Source organism: Heliangelus exortis, chromosome 18, assembly GCF_036169615.1.
Source record: "Heliangelus exortis chromosome 18, bHelExo1.hap1, whole genome shotgun sequence".
NCBI lineage: Eukaryota > Metazoa > Chordata > Aves > Apodiformes > Trochilidae > Heliangelus > Heliangelus exortis.
Window position 1 is genome coordinate 11,619,403 of NC_092439.1, and position 13,994 is coordinate 11,633,396.

The following is a 13,994-nucleotide window of genomic DNA, read 5'->3' on the forward strand; positions in this document are numbered from 1 at the left end:
GGCTTGTGTGATGTGGAGAATTGCTTCAGCGCAGAAAGACTGTAAACCTGTTCAATTAAAGGAAATGCTCAGATCCAGCTGTTGGCATCCCATGAATGCCAGTGCTCCTTGTGGAGTAAATAAGACTGACACACTCAGCCCTTGGAACAGATACGATGATTTGCGCCTTAATTCCCTGAAAAAAAGAGCCTTTGTTGGGGAAGGATGGCTGGGGAAAAAGGGAGGAATGCAAAGCTTGGTGCAGAAAATGCCCAGAGAGACAAAGTCTTTGCAGATAACAGTGAGGTCTCTATAGCATGAGCCCAGTAACAAGGCACCTTAAGAAGCATGTACAGTACAAGCTCCTGTTACAGCTAGAGAATTGTCTTGTAGATTTTGAATGCTATCCTCTCATGAAAAAACATATGTTGCAAAGGAACTTGCCCTCTGCTTCCACTTCCAAGGAACAGGCTAACAAGCATAGCTGGGGTGAGCACGAGCCTATCCTGCCCACTTTGCATCTGGTTTTTCAGTCACCTTTGTTTTGGTGACATGTTGGTGCACTCATACATGGGTGACAGGATTGCCTGGGCACTGTTAGATGGTGACTTGGTTATGCCATGTGCTGTTGTACAGCTCAGGAAATTACATAAAAGATACTTTATAAAGCTTTTGGTATGTCTATACATATCTATATACTTGTGTGTACATATACATATATACTTATTTACATGTAATATCTAAATATAATGTGATTATATATATCTATATATCTATGAACAGGAGCCATTTCAGAAGGTGTGCAATACACTTCAACTACAAATGCACAGCAGCTGACCTGAGGTTGTGTCTCGCCTGGGAGCTGAGTACCTGGGACTGGGTTAGGGGAAAGAAGATGTTGGGATGAGACAAACCTCCAGAAGAAAGGATGGGCCATTGACCCTGCTTAATCTGAGTGGCACGATCCATCTCCTGTGCTCCTGGAGGTGGTTGAGCCTGGCACGATGAATCCTTTCCCCAGAGTAGAAGCTGGAAACCTCACCTGCCACTGAGAACCACCACAATTCTGGAAATGCAGCTGTCCCCACTCCTGCTGTCTTCCCCACCAGCCTCATTTTGTTTCTTATTTAAAAATTGTGACATGGGGGCTTTGAAATGTCTGCTGCCCCCCATTTCAGCTGCTGAGGTGGAAAGGGGTCTCCAACAAGCCCTTGGGGGTAGGTTGTTTGCTGCAATCCCTTAGGTTGAGAACTCATGCTCAATTTAATTTTAAATTATTAGCTGGGACTATGAGAGGCACAGGATTGCAGACCATGGCTGAACAGGCTAATTAAGTGATTTTTTGGTAACTGACCACTCCAAGTGTCTTTTCTTAGTCAAACACATGCCTATCTTCATTTGTCTCTATATAGACATGCATGTATATACAGGCAAATAAGTGTATATGTACTTGGGTGGCATATTCTGTGTGTGTACATATATATAGACACATACATAGCATTTATACACTTGAACATATATATATAAAAAAAAATAAATGCCTGACTGACCTGCCAGCTGAGAAAGAACCACAGTGCTTTAAATGGGTGCAGAAGATGCAGTGGCTGCTAGGTCAAAGTTTTGCAGCTTTCCTAACATGTGACTCGTTTTTCAGGCACCAACTGAGTCTCTGTGTAAGGAGTTTTCCTGTAGGGATCCTCTCTGCCTGTACCCAGAGCCCAAATTGGCTTTTTCTGGTGAAACCCTTGAAGACCTACAAAGGAGGGAAGAAAACTGCTACCATGTAGCTTGTCTTGCTGATCCATGTTTGGATTGACTGTTACCACATAGGAACATATAAATGGTCAAAAGCATCCAAAAAGCTCTAGAGTCAAAGCCACAGCAACTTTTTGATTCCTTTAGATGCTTTCAAGACTTTTCCCCATGGCTATTGGAGTGAAACTACTCTTAGATAAATAGCCACAAAACCAGATTGCTGCAGGTCTGTAACCATTAACTTCACTTTGGATTTCGGTTTTTACAGATGTGCTGCTCTGAGGACAAAAAGCAGAAGGCTTGGCTCCAGGAGCTACAGTTCTGTCCCACCAAGCTCAGACAGGTTCCTGCACCCTCAGCATCCCCCCTGCTGTGATGGAGCTGCTGCACAGCCTGCCCCTGCACCTTTGGGACTGTACCTGACAGGGTAAGTGTTGCTGTAGCAGAAACCTGCTGCAGTGCACAGAGAAACCATTACTCCCACCTCCCTTGACAGCACTGCATGGTGGGGGATAGTGGGGCACACAAAACCTTCCAGCCTTGGAAAACAGCAGCAGGGCTGCAGGCAGTCTCCTGTTGCACAGCAGCCAGACTGGCCGGCACCCCAGCAGGGGCTTCATCCCCAGACAGCTGCAGCCGGGGCTGACAACACACGTGCCAGGCAGGAGAAGGGGGATGTGATCCCCCAGAGCAGGCTGGAGGGCAGCTGTGGGGGAGAACCTCAGTGACACCCAGGGGAGCTTCTTCACGTGCTTGCAGCTGTGAGACACCAAACACTTGTGTATGCCCCACGTGCACACCACACTTGAGACACAAAACACCTCCTGCACAACACCCACGGGAGGCGAAACTCACTCCTGCAGAGCACGTGTGAAAAACAGAATAGCTGCATGCTACACTCCTGGGATACAAACCCTGCTGGTGACACCGAGGGGAGGACAGGACCTGTGTGCTACTTGTGCAATGCACAGGTGAGCCACAAAGAATGGGGTTGTGCACTGTGTGTGCCCCACACCACCTGTGGTGGCTGCACAACACCCACAGCTGCTGCACACTGGTACCACAACACACTTGTGAGTATGTCCCACACGCAACCCTGCATTGCACACATGCTCCACAACATTTGCTACACCACACCTGTGATGCTGCTGCTGCACGTGTGTGATGGGACACCTCATGTGCTGCACCTGGCACCAGATGAGATGCTGCACACCAACATCCCACCCTTGTGATGCCACATAAATGCACCACAAGAGACACGCTGCATAGAGGTGACAAGGTGCTACATAGCACATGCATCATGCTCCCCATCCATGTGCCAACAGACACACACACGAGTCATGAGTACACACCACACAACACCAGTCACCTGAACACAGAATCATGTGGCTGTATATGACACAACACGTGCTCACTGCACACTTATCCAGATCCCCATGCCCCACACACAGCTGCACCCCATGACTCACACCTGCATCTTCTGCCACGTGTCCCACCACTATATCCCTTTGATAGATACTTACCATGCAAGTATTTACACCATAAACACAGTAGGTTTGGGGTTTTAATATACATTTACTTCATTATTTTACTATTGGACCCTTTACCCTGTCAGATGCTTGACTGTACAGATACTCACAATCTGATCTCTGACAGCAAAACACCCCACCAAACCCCACTGTACCTTAGGGGATGCTGTTACAGTACAAGTTTTATAACTACTTGCTGTTCTTACACTGGTGGGATTGACAAGAAGCAAAAGCAAAGCACATCACACCTGGTAGTGGAGCTGAAAAGGCAGCATCCACTCAGATGCAGCCCTTTCCCAGTGAGCAATGCTGTAGAGTGTCAGCCATGCACAGCACTGCACATTTGATATCACACTTGGATACCACAGCACTAGAAGGCTGAAGAAGTTAGAGACTGACATTTCATCCCAACTGTTTAAGAACAATGCCTAATTTCAGTGGCTCCAAAGTGTTTGCTTGGGGGGAAAAAAATAAACAGGCCAAACAAAAAACATAAGCTTTGATACCTCACCAAACATCCCTCTGAAGTCTGGAGTTCAGATTGTCTGACTTAAGTCACAACTCTCTGGTCAAAGCTTCATTTTATTTGCCAGGTATGCATGTTCTTTCCCAAGTAAAGCATTTCATCTAAGCAAGCTGATTTCCACCACATCCTCCCTCCCCTTTTAGGAGAACCAGTTACACACTCTGCCACCCCAGAAGCTCCACAGAATCAAGTCAGAGGTAGCCCCAGGCAACTCAGTTTGTGCTTCTGCTGTGGCACACCACAGAATCAAGTCAGAGGTAGCCCCAGGCAACTCAGTTTGTGCTTCTGCTGTGGCACAGCAGGTGCTCAGGGATGACAGGGTCAGCTCCCTTCTCTGTGTAGCCCCAGTGCCACAGTTTGAGTGTGCCTTAGCAGGAATGCTGCAGGACATGAGTCCCACCAGCTAAGAGCAGAGCTTGGGATCAGAGCCTGATCACACAACATCTCCCTGCTCCTTGGGGCACACACCAGCATAGCAGGCTTTCCAGCATAGCTCTGCTTTCTCTTGTCTTAACATCTCCTGATGCTGGGAACAAACCAATCCCAGAGTAAGAGCCATATTTGTATTGAGCTTAGATGAGCACCAGGACTGCTGTGGTGGAACTTACATTTGGCCCCAGCCTCAGAAACAGAAAGCAAAAAGAAAACGACCCATTGGCCCAATTGCCATTAAGTTATCCTCAAACAATGAGGCTGTATCCCAACAGCCCCACATACATACACCTGCTGCTGGAGTTTAACACTTGCCTGCATTTTCCAGGGTTTTGGAGAAATTTTGACAGTCACTTTACAGATGTACCATTTATTTGGACCAAGTATTTGAGACCACTTTTAGTCCAGCACTCTGCACAGGAGGGTTGCAGCTAATAAAGGTACTAACTTAGCAATACTTTTGGACCAGCTGCCTTCACTGAAAGAAAGGCCAGGAAGATTCAATTTGCCCTCCTCCTCCCCAGCATGTGGATACATAATATCTTCTGGAGCCTCTGAATATTTGAAACAAGAGATAGTAATTTGTCTTTACAGGCTGCATCAAATGGTGGATTTAAAACAGTTGGAAGTATACAGAGCAGGGACAGGAATGAGGAAACTTGGTTTGCTTCCTTGGTAACAAAAGCTACAGCACAGCAGGAGAACAGAGCATGATAATTAGGGAATTACAGCTGTTAGTCACAGAAAATATGCTGCAGTTGCAGGTCAGGGACGTGAGGTTGTGGCACAGGAAGGAAAACTGTAATTTAAAGTTTGCGAGGAACTCACTGCATGCATTAGAGTTTTTGCTACTTATAGAATCTCTACACCTGTTTTCCAGGGCAGAAATCAAACCAGTAAGGACACAGATCAGCAACAAACACCAAGGAAATAGTTTCTCTGCAAGAGTCAGGACAAGAATGGCTTTATAAAGAACTATTTTTCAGAAGAATAGGTATTGCATCAGCTCCTGTTCATCACACCTACTTTTCTGTCTAACCAGAACAATCAGAAGCATCAACTTTAAGATGAGAAAGAGGACAAAGCTTGATTCAGGGAGTTATTCTGAGAGGTACCAGATCCCTTAGAAACAACAGAGGTGGTACATAATGCAAGACCCAATAAAACAGGGCTTGTCTTGGAGACCATGCTGAATTAAGCCAGAGTATTGCTGTAGTTTCCTGCAAGTGGTTCCTGAAGGGAACTTTTTTCTCCAGAGGGGAATATAAGCCCACTTTATTTTCCTATAAGACAACTTTATTTTCCTAGCCTTCATCTTAAAACAAAAAGTGGCAAACTCCACCCAAAGGCACAAGAACAAACCTAACAGATACCTCCAGTGCTTGCCCAAAAGCCATTTGAAGGACAAGAACCTTCTTTGAAATGCTGTGCCACCTCCTCTTCTCCCAACAGGAGCTGGTCCCATCCCAGAGGAGCAGGGTGTGCTACAGCTACTGCACACCCAAAACTTTCTCTGACTTCAGCTGTCCCCAAAGCTGGGCAAGGGCTGTCATGGCCAAACACTTTCAAAAGTGGATGCTTACATGGACAGAGACTTTATGGCATTTTTTCCTCATTGTACTCCAAGTGAAATCATACACAAACCCTGTCCAAAGCAACTCGAAAACTGGACTCCCATTTCAGTTGAGAAAGTGGCTTTTCCAGACCTTGAAGAATGTAAAGTTTCAACAATCTTTCAGTGAGTTAAGAAAACCCATACAAGACAAACATGTTCATACAGCACTGACAGGTATGGCCATTAAACCTGTGTGCTTTCCTCTGACCTTTGATGCAGTCAGATCCCCTGTAAGGAGTTCCTCACTGCCCTTCCACTTAAGAGGGGAACTTTTCTTTCTTCCCCAAATCTCCCCTTTCTGTTCTGTACTGGTTATGTTTTCATTTAGGTTTTTTAGATAATCTTTCTTGACTAAAGTTTTGTTGTGTGGAAAAGCATCTTCCGTGCTTCTCTGTCCTTAAATCAAGCTGCTTCAGGGACAGAGATCTGACTCATACAGGTGAGAACTGGAGCAGAAGGGAACTTGAGGGAACCTAAATTTAGAGGAACAGCAGAAACACTCACCAGCCCCTGGGGCTGACCAAGAGCTGGCAGCCTCTTTTCCTCAGACCTTCACCTGTATTTCCTGAGTACAGAGCTTGGATTCGAAGGCCAGTATCAGGAGACCTCAGGCCATGAGGCTCAAAGCTCTCCATAGGGCACAACTTGCTCATCCAAATGTTAATAAACAAAACTTCCAGCATTAGCTTTGCTGTACCAGCTTGCAACTTTGCATCACATCTCAGCCAAACTCATTCTTTCCATGGAAAAGCAACTATTAATAACTTCCTATCACTGAGCTCAGCCTGCCAACCAGCATCCAGGCCACCACAGTTCTCCTTGAAAGCTGGCAGCATGCCATGAAGATCAACTAATTCAAACTATTTTGGGCAGAAAGGTATTCCAGTGTCCTAGCCCCTCAGAGTGCCCTAAGCCAGCCTCTGTTTCAAGGTGATATGACACGAAATCCTGCACGCAAGGTGTCACAGCAAGAGCTCAGAGGTGAGGAAACTCCCTGGGCTCCAAGGTAAAACCTATCCCTCAGGACTCTGCCAGCTGCTTAGATGTCATGTTTTTCTGACCTTATGAGTGCTTACCCTCAACCTAAGTGGTAAAATGCTTCTGTTCTCCTTGACAAGTGGCCCAGCCTAGGGCCTGCACCTCACTCAGAGTTAGCTGTCAGCCAGATGGTTTACTCACTTGGGGGCTGGGGAAGTCATGCCAAATTCTTGATGGAGATTTCCTTCCTGCCCCATTTCTGGTTATTAACAGACTGGCAAAGACAAGCTGGCTCCCAGTCTCTGCTCAGAAGACAACCTGTATTCCCCACCTTATTGAGATACAGTTCCTCAGGCAACGGAGTCTTTTTCTGTCATTTGGGATGGAATTTCTGTACATCAAAAATTAATAGTAGCAGAAATACACCCCAGTCTTGTATCCACAATAATGTGGTATTTAGTTTTAACACCTTCTAGAGGAAGATTTTAATTTGCATTTTAAAGTCCCATGCAGTGAGATGACTGAGATGAACTTACACCTTACTGTTCTGCTTCCTGATGCTTGTGCAGAGTTTTCTCTGGGGAAGACAAAAATTCACCAGGTCTTGGTGCATCCAACACATCTCACTAAAATTTCAAGTCCATCCTGATAGTGCCAAGTGCTTGCTGCCATTTTTAGCAAGCAGAATAACAAAGTATTTAAGGACAGATCCTTCCCCAAATAGACAAGAAGAGCCAATCAGCAGCTGTTTCTTTTGGAAGATTTTGCCAGCACAACAAATACTCCATATGGAAGCAGAAAGATGCTAGTTCTGAGCAATAAATGCATGTCAGATGACACTGCCACTAAATATACCTGGTGACTGTTAGCACAATTGTTTTGCTTCCAGTCTGGTTCCCCTGTTTGGTGTGGGCAGCAAGGACATCTTTAATGAAACAGCCCCAAGGTGAATCTAGTTTAAGCATGATGAGGAAAGGGGGGAGGAGCAGGGGGTGGTGGCTAAGGGGGAGCACTGGGGGTAAGAGGGAAAAAGAGCCAATATTAAGTGTGGAAACTAATACAAAAAGCTGCTGGGATATTAATAGTGTGCTGAACTAATAAGATGCAGTCAAAGCCATGAAGCTTCTGTAACACTGCAGCAGCTGCCACTGTGATGTAAGAGACTAGAGTGGATCTGTGTATTTACAGCAGTTATTTGAAAGCCTGGGCGTGTAATTCCACTCAGAATCCCCACCAACATAAATACATTAAAAGCAGACTTAAAAAGCTCCTTTAAGCCCACTGAGCACAATAGCTAAAGTTTCCACAAGAAATAATTCATAGCATTACAACTATTCTCATATAGAGGGGCTAAGAGCCTTGCTCCATGTTCTGGACAGAACATGGAGCAGAAACTCTTGCTGAGAACAGGCTATGCTGTAGCTGCCCAAATACCCTCCAGCTCTGAGGGCTTAAAAAGCTTTCTGGGACAGGAACCTGTAACAAAAAGAAGTCTGCCCCATGGAAGTTCTTCAATACAGTGACTGTTTAAAAACCTTAGACCTACATCAGGTGTTTGGTTGGTTGGTTTGTGCAGGCACCTACAGGCAAAGTTGGTTTGTCTATTAAGGATGTGACAGGGCTCCTGTTTCCTTCAAGAGTGTGACCCTGCAGACAAGGAGTCCCTTTGACCAACCCCTCAGCCTTGCTTCAGCTGCCTCAAGAATGGATTGGGAAGCCAGCAATGTCTGTACCACTCAGGGACACACCAACCACACAAAGAAGGAATATTAAAGCCCAATTTCACACCTCTGAAAGGAGCAGTCCCTTTTTTCTTTGGAAGCCCTATCTCCACAGTGTTTCTGGCAGAGAGAGGACAGCCATAGGAGCTCAAGGATGCAGCCTGCACAGACTGTTGAGCTAACAACAAGCAACACCACTTACTAAGTCTTTGAAGGACTGGTGCTGTAAGCAGTCCCACAGAGTTGGGTCTGCCCTAGAACTTTTGTTTTGGAAAGAGCAGGGATTTGCAGCTTAACACAGGCTGCACATCTGCTGTTCAGCTCTTGCTCTTCCCCAGACATTGCAGTTATGCTTGCAGGTGGTAGAGGGACTTGGCCTCATTGCCTGGTAAACCCATGGTAAACCCAACTTCAGACTCTTCCACCTGCTTGAAAGATCTGATGGATATTTGAGAGATTCCAAGGTCTTGGAGAAGTAAGTAGTGCAAAGGTTGTTCTGGACACAGCCCTAGCAGGAAACTCCAGGATGACTACCTGGATTCTTTAGGATCATGGACCTTCCTGAAGTAACCAGGACACACACACACACACACACACACACACACACACACACACACACACACACACACACTCTCACACACACACACACTTTGTCAGCAGATCACAAAAACCCCTCAGGTGCAGAGAACAGGCTCAGGCAGAGACAGATGCCCAGAGAGCTAGCACAGGGTCTGCAGTACCCACCATGTAGGGTAAGAACTTCCTACCCTAGATTGTAGATGGCAACAATATGCTCACTAACAGCTAAAAAGTTACCCATGGGCACATCATCACAACCCTCCAAAAGGCTGAAGTCTACATGACTGAGATCCCTTCATAAAGCACAATATGGTATTCAGTGAACCTTATGGAAGTGGGGGGGAAACCTACACACACACAGAAGGGGAGAAGGCAGATTCCTTAACTGCTGTTATGACACTTATCAAATGGAAGAGACCAGTGACTTGGAGAACATTGCAGTTCACAGAAACATTCCACTATGATTATCATTAGGTGGTTCCAATTACTTCCAGCATAAATTAGCCAGACAGTTGAAAGCAGGTTTTCAGAAAATTAATTTAACACTCTTATCAACTGGGGGGAAAAAAACCCAACAAAAATAAACCAGAAAAAACACGGAAAGATTAATTTCTAATGAAATTGAAAAGTCTAGAATAGAATAGAAATAAAATAGAAAAGCATACCATTGGCTTCAAGGCACAGTGCTGTCAGGTAAGCAGTGAATTTACTGGTGGCAGTTTGTCCAGCCTACCAAACCCCTTAGGGTTGTTTGTGCTCCTTAGGGTTCTGTGTGTTTGATCCTTATCTGTATGCACACCATGAAAACTTAAGACCATTCTGTAGAAGCAAACCAACTGGGGCCTGTTCTTTCATTCTCAGAAAAAGAGAGAGGGATCAACATGGAGGGGAAATGAGAGCCCAGAGCACACCTGTGCCTGCATCTTCTCCTTACTGAGGGAGATTAAGTCTGGAAAAAGCTTGATTATCTGGAACTGTGGTGTGATCCTACCCTTTGCCTTTTTGCAGCTGACTGGGTGCACAGCAGTGCAGGGTGAGCCATGCACACATGACTGAGAGAGGAAGAGACACTAATAAAACCTCCAGGGCTTTCTCAGACTGTCCTGTCATTCAGTATCAGAATCACAGAGGAAACAACTCTGCCTTACCTGATCTGGGCATTAACAACAGTCAAGCTCCAACACCAAATGAGCAGATGCTTGCTCAGGCATGAGGAATACAGAAAAAGGATAGGTCATTTTTGTAATAACACTGAGTTTCATCCAAAAAGCATTAGCAAGATCAAGAACAGAGCTATGTTTTTACACTGACCAAGCTAGAGTTAAAGGAGAATTTCACTATGATACTCCTTTGTCCAAGACAGAGCTTCAACCAAGAGGCAACAAGGATAGGTTTTTCATGGCAGAAAGCTTATTCTTCAAAGCAATATCTGTTACCAGTTCCAATAGCCATATGAACACTCCAAGCCCTCTTACTACAACACACTTGTAGAAGAGTTAAAGGTTACAATGTCTAGGAAATCAGATATGGTGTTCCATCACGTTATCAGAAACATGAGTGAACAGGATGCCTGCATTGAACTTCATGCAAAACAGTTTCCAGTGATGCTCTCCTGATGAGACAGGAGCCAGGAGAGAACATAAAGATTTCACAGACTTTAAAATAAAGTACCTTCCACAGATACACCTGCATTCAAGGGAAAAGCCACCACTGCACACAGTATCTCAGCCATTCTAAAGCAGAGCATTTCTACCAACTCTCTTTTTCACTGCCACAGCAAACACCAAGGGGCTCCCTTGGTGTTTGGGGAGTTCAGAATCCTTTCACACAAGGGCTGCTACATTGCATCCTCTCTACCCAGGTAGCTTTGTAGCTTAATTGAAATTCAGGCATAGAGTTCTGAGCTATAAACATTTGTTTTACTAATCAAATCATTATTTCTTTGATATATTTTTCAGCATGGACCAAACCTGGAAGTTTTCTCATCCTGGGTCCATATCAGCTGCTGCTTAATCATCAGAATCCAATTGCAGAAGGTCTTAGAACTACCAAGGAAAACCAGGTAATGAATTTACACCCGACATGTGAAAGAGTTAAGATTCATTAACTATGTTGGGGTTACTCTCAGGTCTCCCCCACAGCCTGTTATTACCCTTGATCCCTTCGTTCAAAATGTTTTGATGTTTCTCACCACTTCCTTAGGCTGAATATAGCTATCCCCTGTAGAGCCTCAAGCCTGCAGTGGAAGGAGGTTGGTAGGGGAAGAAGCTGAGCACATGAGCTCAGTACCCTCATTTCTGAGTAAGGACCCAGAACTGGGCAATCAGTTGGCCACTGACAGTGAGGGCAACAAACAGACTTGTTGCACAGTGGGTGACCACAGAATTTGCCCCTTTCCTTGAGTTCCCAGCTTCTCCCAGCTACGTAGGGCTCATCCATCAAGAATTTATCACACACTCCTCCACATTTTTGCCAGTGAGAGAGAAGCAAGGAGACAGCGAGGCTGCTCATTTGGTATTTTTGCTCACTGCTTCCATGGTGCTATAACAGCCTAAACAATACCAGCCAAGCTCTACCAGATTTTTGGGAGTCTTAACTCCAGAGACCTCACAACACCCCCGTGCGGTTAAGAAAAGGATCTTGGCTCATGCCACCCACCACTGAAACAGACACCCCTAGGCTGGAACGAAGCAGCTGTATGACACCATGCAGCAACACTTCACAGCATTTTAGGGTAGAAAGCAATTAACCTTTGGCTGAATCCCCTTAGCTCCAAGCTACAAAACGAGTGTTTGTTCTGTTTTCTTCTCTACCCCCCACCTCCCCAAAGTCTGCACAGCTCTGGTGTTCTCATTAGCTCACTGCCTGGGCTGCTTTCTGGACTCTGAAATGGAGAACAACAGTTGTCATTAAACTAATGGGCTGTTTATTCAGATATTAATTTTGTTTTTTTCTTGCTTCTGCTGCAGAGTAGTGGCAGCTGATCCAGATAAAATTAGGGTGAGGCTGTAGTGCATTGTGTTTCTGTTCAGACAGTAAACACAGTGAAGCTGAGATCTACTTGAGATATCAGCTGTAGTTTAAAGCAAGTTCAGGGAGTTCGGACAAGGTCCATTTTACAGGTCTGAAAGGCACAACTCCTTCAGCTGAGGGAAGGCATTTTCTGCTCATTACTGTTTCTAAGTCTGATTGAAATTTAGTACTATTTTCTGTACTTATACAGAACTTTAATCTTCAGGTCCTGCTTCCAGTGATTCCCAGTCTGACAGCTACATTGTGAAAGCCTTGAAATCCCAGTCAGATGTCCCCTTAGATTTCAAGCCCTGAATCAATATTTTATATAGCACAGGCAACAAACGAATGAATAATAAAATAAAAAGAATAAATAAATCAGAAGGCAGATAAGTGAAGACTTAGGAATATAATATGGGTCTGACTCATCTGCTTCACCCTGAACGCTTATTTACAACTTCATCTGCCTCATAGGCAAAGAATGGGTTCATCCCAATTAAAGACCACCACCAATTCAAGACAGCCCTGGTGAGTCTTTCCCTTTGAGGACCAGCACCTCCACCATCCAGGCTCCCTTTAGTCAACTCACACCCCACATCAGCACGGCCACCTCTGGGCACTCTGCCTCAGAGGACACAGAGAGCTACACTAAGAATGGGGTGTGTTGTCCTAAAAACATGCACCGAACTCCACAGTTGCTTGCAAGCCCTTAATTCAAGACAGCCTAATTCCCAGTCAGCATCAGGGAGATGCATTAAATGACCTTAGGGGTTGTATTACATAGAGAAAAACAATAATAAGCAGCACCTAGAAAGATAAAGCTATTAATCAGCTTGATCCTATTAGTCTTCCATAAAGCATGGCCATAAATAGATACAGTCTATAACTTCATCACTTTAAGCAGTTAAAGAAAACACTCTGACACCTTCATTTTGATGCCTGTCTAACAGTGAACTTTCCCAAAGCATGTTCCATTCTGAGCCATCAGAAACTGGAAGCCGTGGTCACCTGCAGGAGCACTGGGCAAGCAGAGCCCAGCAGCAGCTTATGAACTGCAGAGGGAGTGGAGGGCAAAGTCAGCCTGATGCTGGGTGCTTTGGAAAGCACCCTCAGGAGTGGCCTTTCCACTTTCTTCAGGCACCACTGATACCTGCCTGGTCCTAGGACTTCCCCTAAGTTGTTAAGAAGAGCAAGCCTGCTTGCAGATGCTCAGCCCCAGTTCAAAACCCATTTTGCTACTTTTTGTTTCTCGTTTATCTGAAGTATGGGAGACCTTTAACTAGCCCTTGACTTTATATTGACACTTGACCTTGACACTTCCCTAGGTGTTAAAAAAGTAGATTTGAGTAAAACCCCAAACCCTCCAATTCCTATTGTAGTTTTGCTGCCATATCCAAATATGAGTCTGTTACATTCATCTTTTCCAAAACCCAAAGTCACTTTTGCCTTAGTTATCTACAAAAAAGGCTGCCGTAAATGCTGCTCTGGAGGAAAACAAAGAGCTAGAAAACAAAATTAAGAGTCAAAACAGAGTCTTTCTTAAATGTGAGCCTCACAAGAGCAATGCAGGCATGAAGAGAGTGCCTGCATTAGCAGATACCTTGCTAGCAGGCTTAAAGGAGAAGGAAACCATAAAACCTCCAGGCATTCCAGCAGGCTGGGTACTCAGGATCAGTTTCACAGTTTAGGAAACAGTTTCATCTCAGCCCCCACAAACTGACCTTGGCAGAACACAGCAACTTTGCACATAACAGCCATTTTTCTGCTGTGAGTAATCCAGTAATCTAAAGCAATGCTTCATTTTGTTGGTGGGACAAGGCATCTTCATATCATTCATATCATATGAATAAGACATTACAAGGAGAAAA

General features: G+C 45.0%; 2 long non-coding RNA genes across 2 annotated transcripts in view; one reads left to right on the forward strand and one right to left on the reverse strand.

Moving 5' to 3' along the window:
* LOC139804835 (uncharacterized) overlaps window positions 1-13,994 on the forward strand; it is a 40,808-nt gene that overhangs the window by 23,859 nt on the left and 2,955 nt on the right. Inside the window, exons 2-3 of the long non-coding RNA XR_011729553.1 lie at window positions 2,003-2,161; window positions 11,073-11,176. This is a non-coding gene — a long non-coding RNA (uncharacterized lncRNA). The remainder of the gene's footprint in view (window positions 1-2,002; window positions 2,162-11,072; window positions 11,177-13,994) is intronic.
* Window positions 1-13,994, reverse strand: part of LOC139804834 (uncharacterized) — a 45,188-nt gene that overhangs the window by 8,902 nt on the left and 22,292 nt on the right. The window lies entirely within an intron of this gene.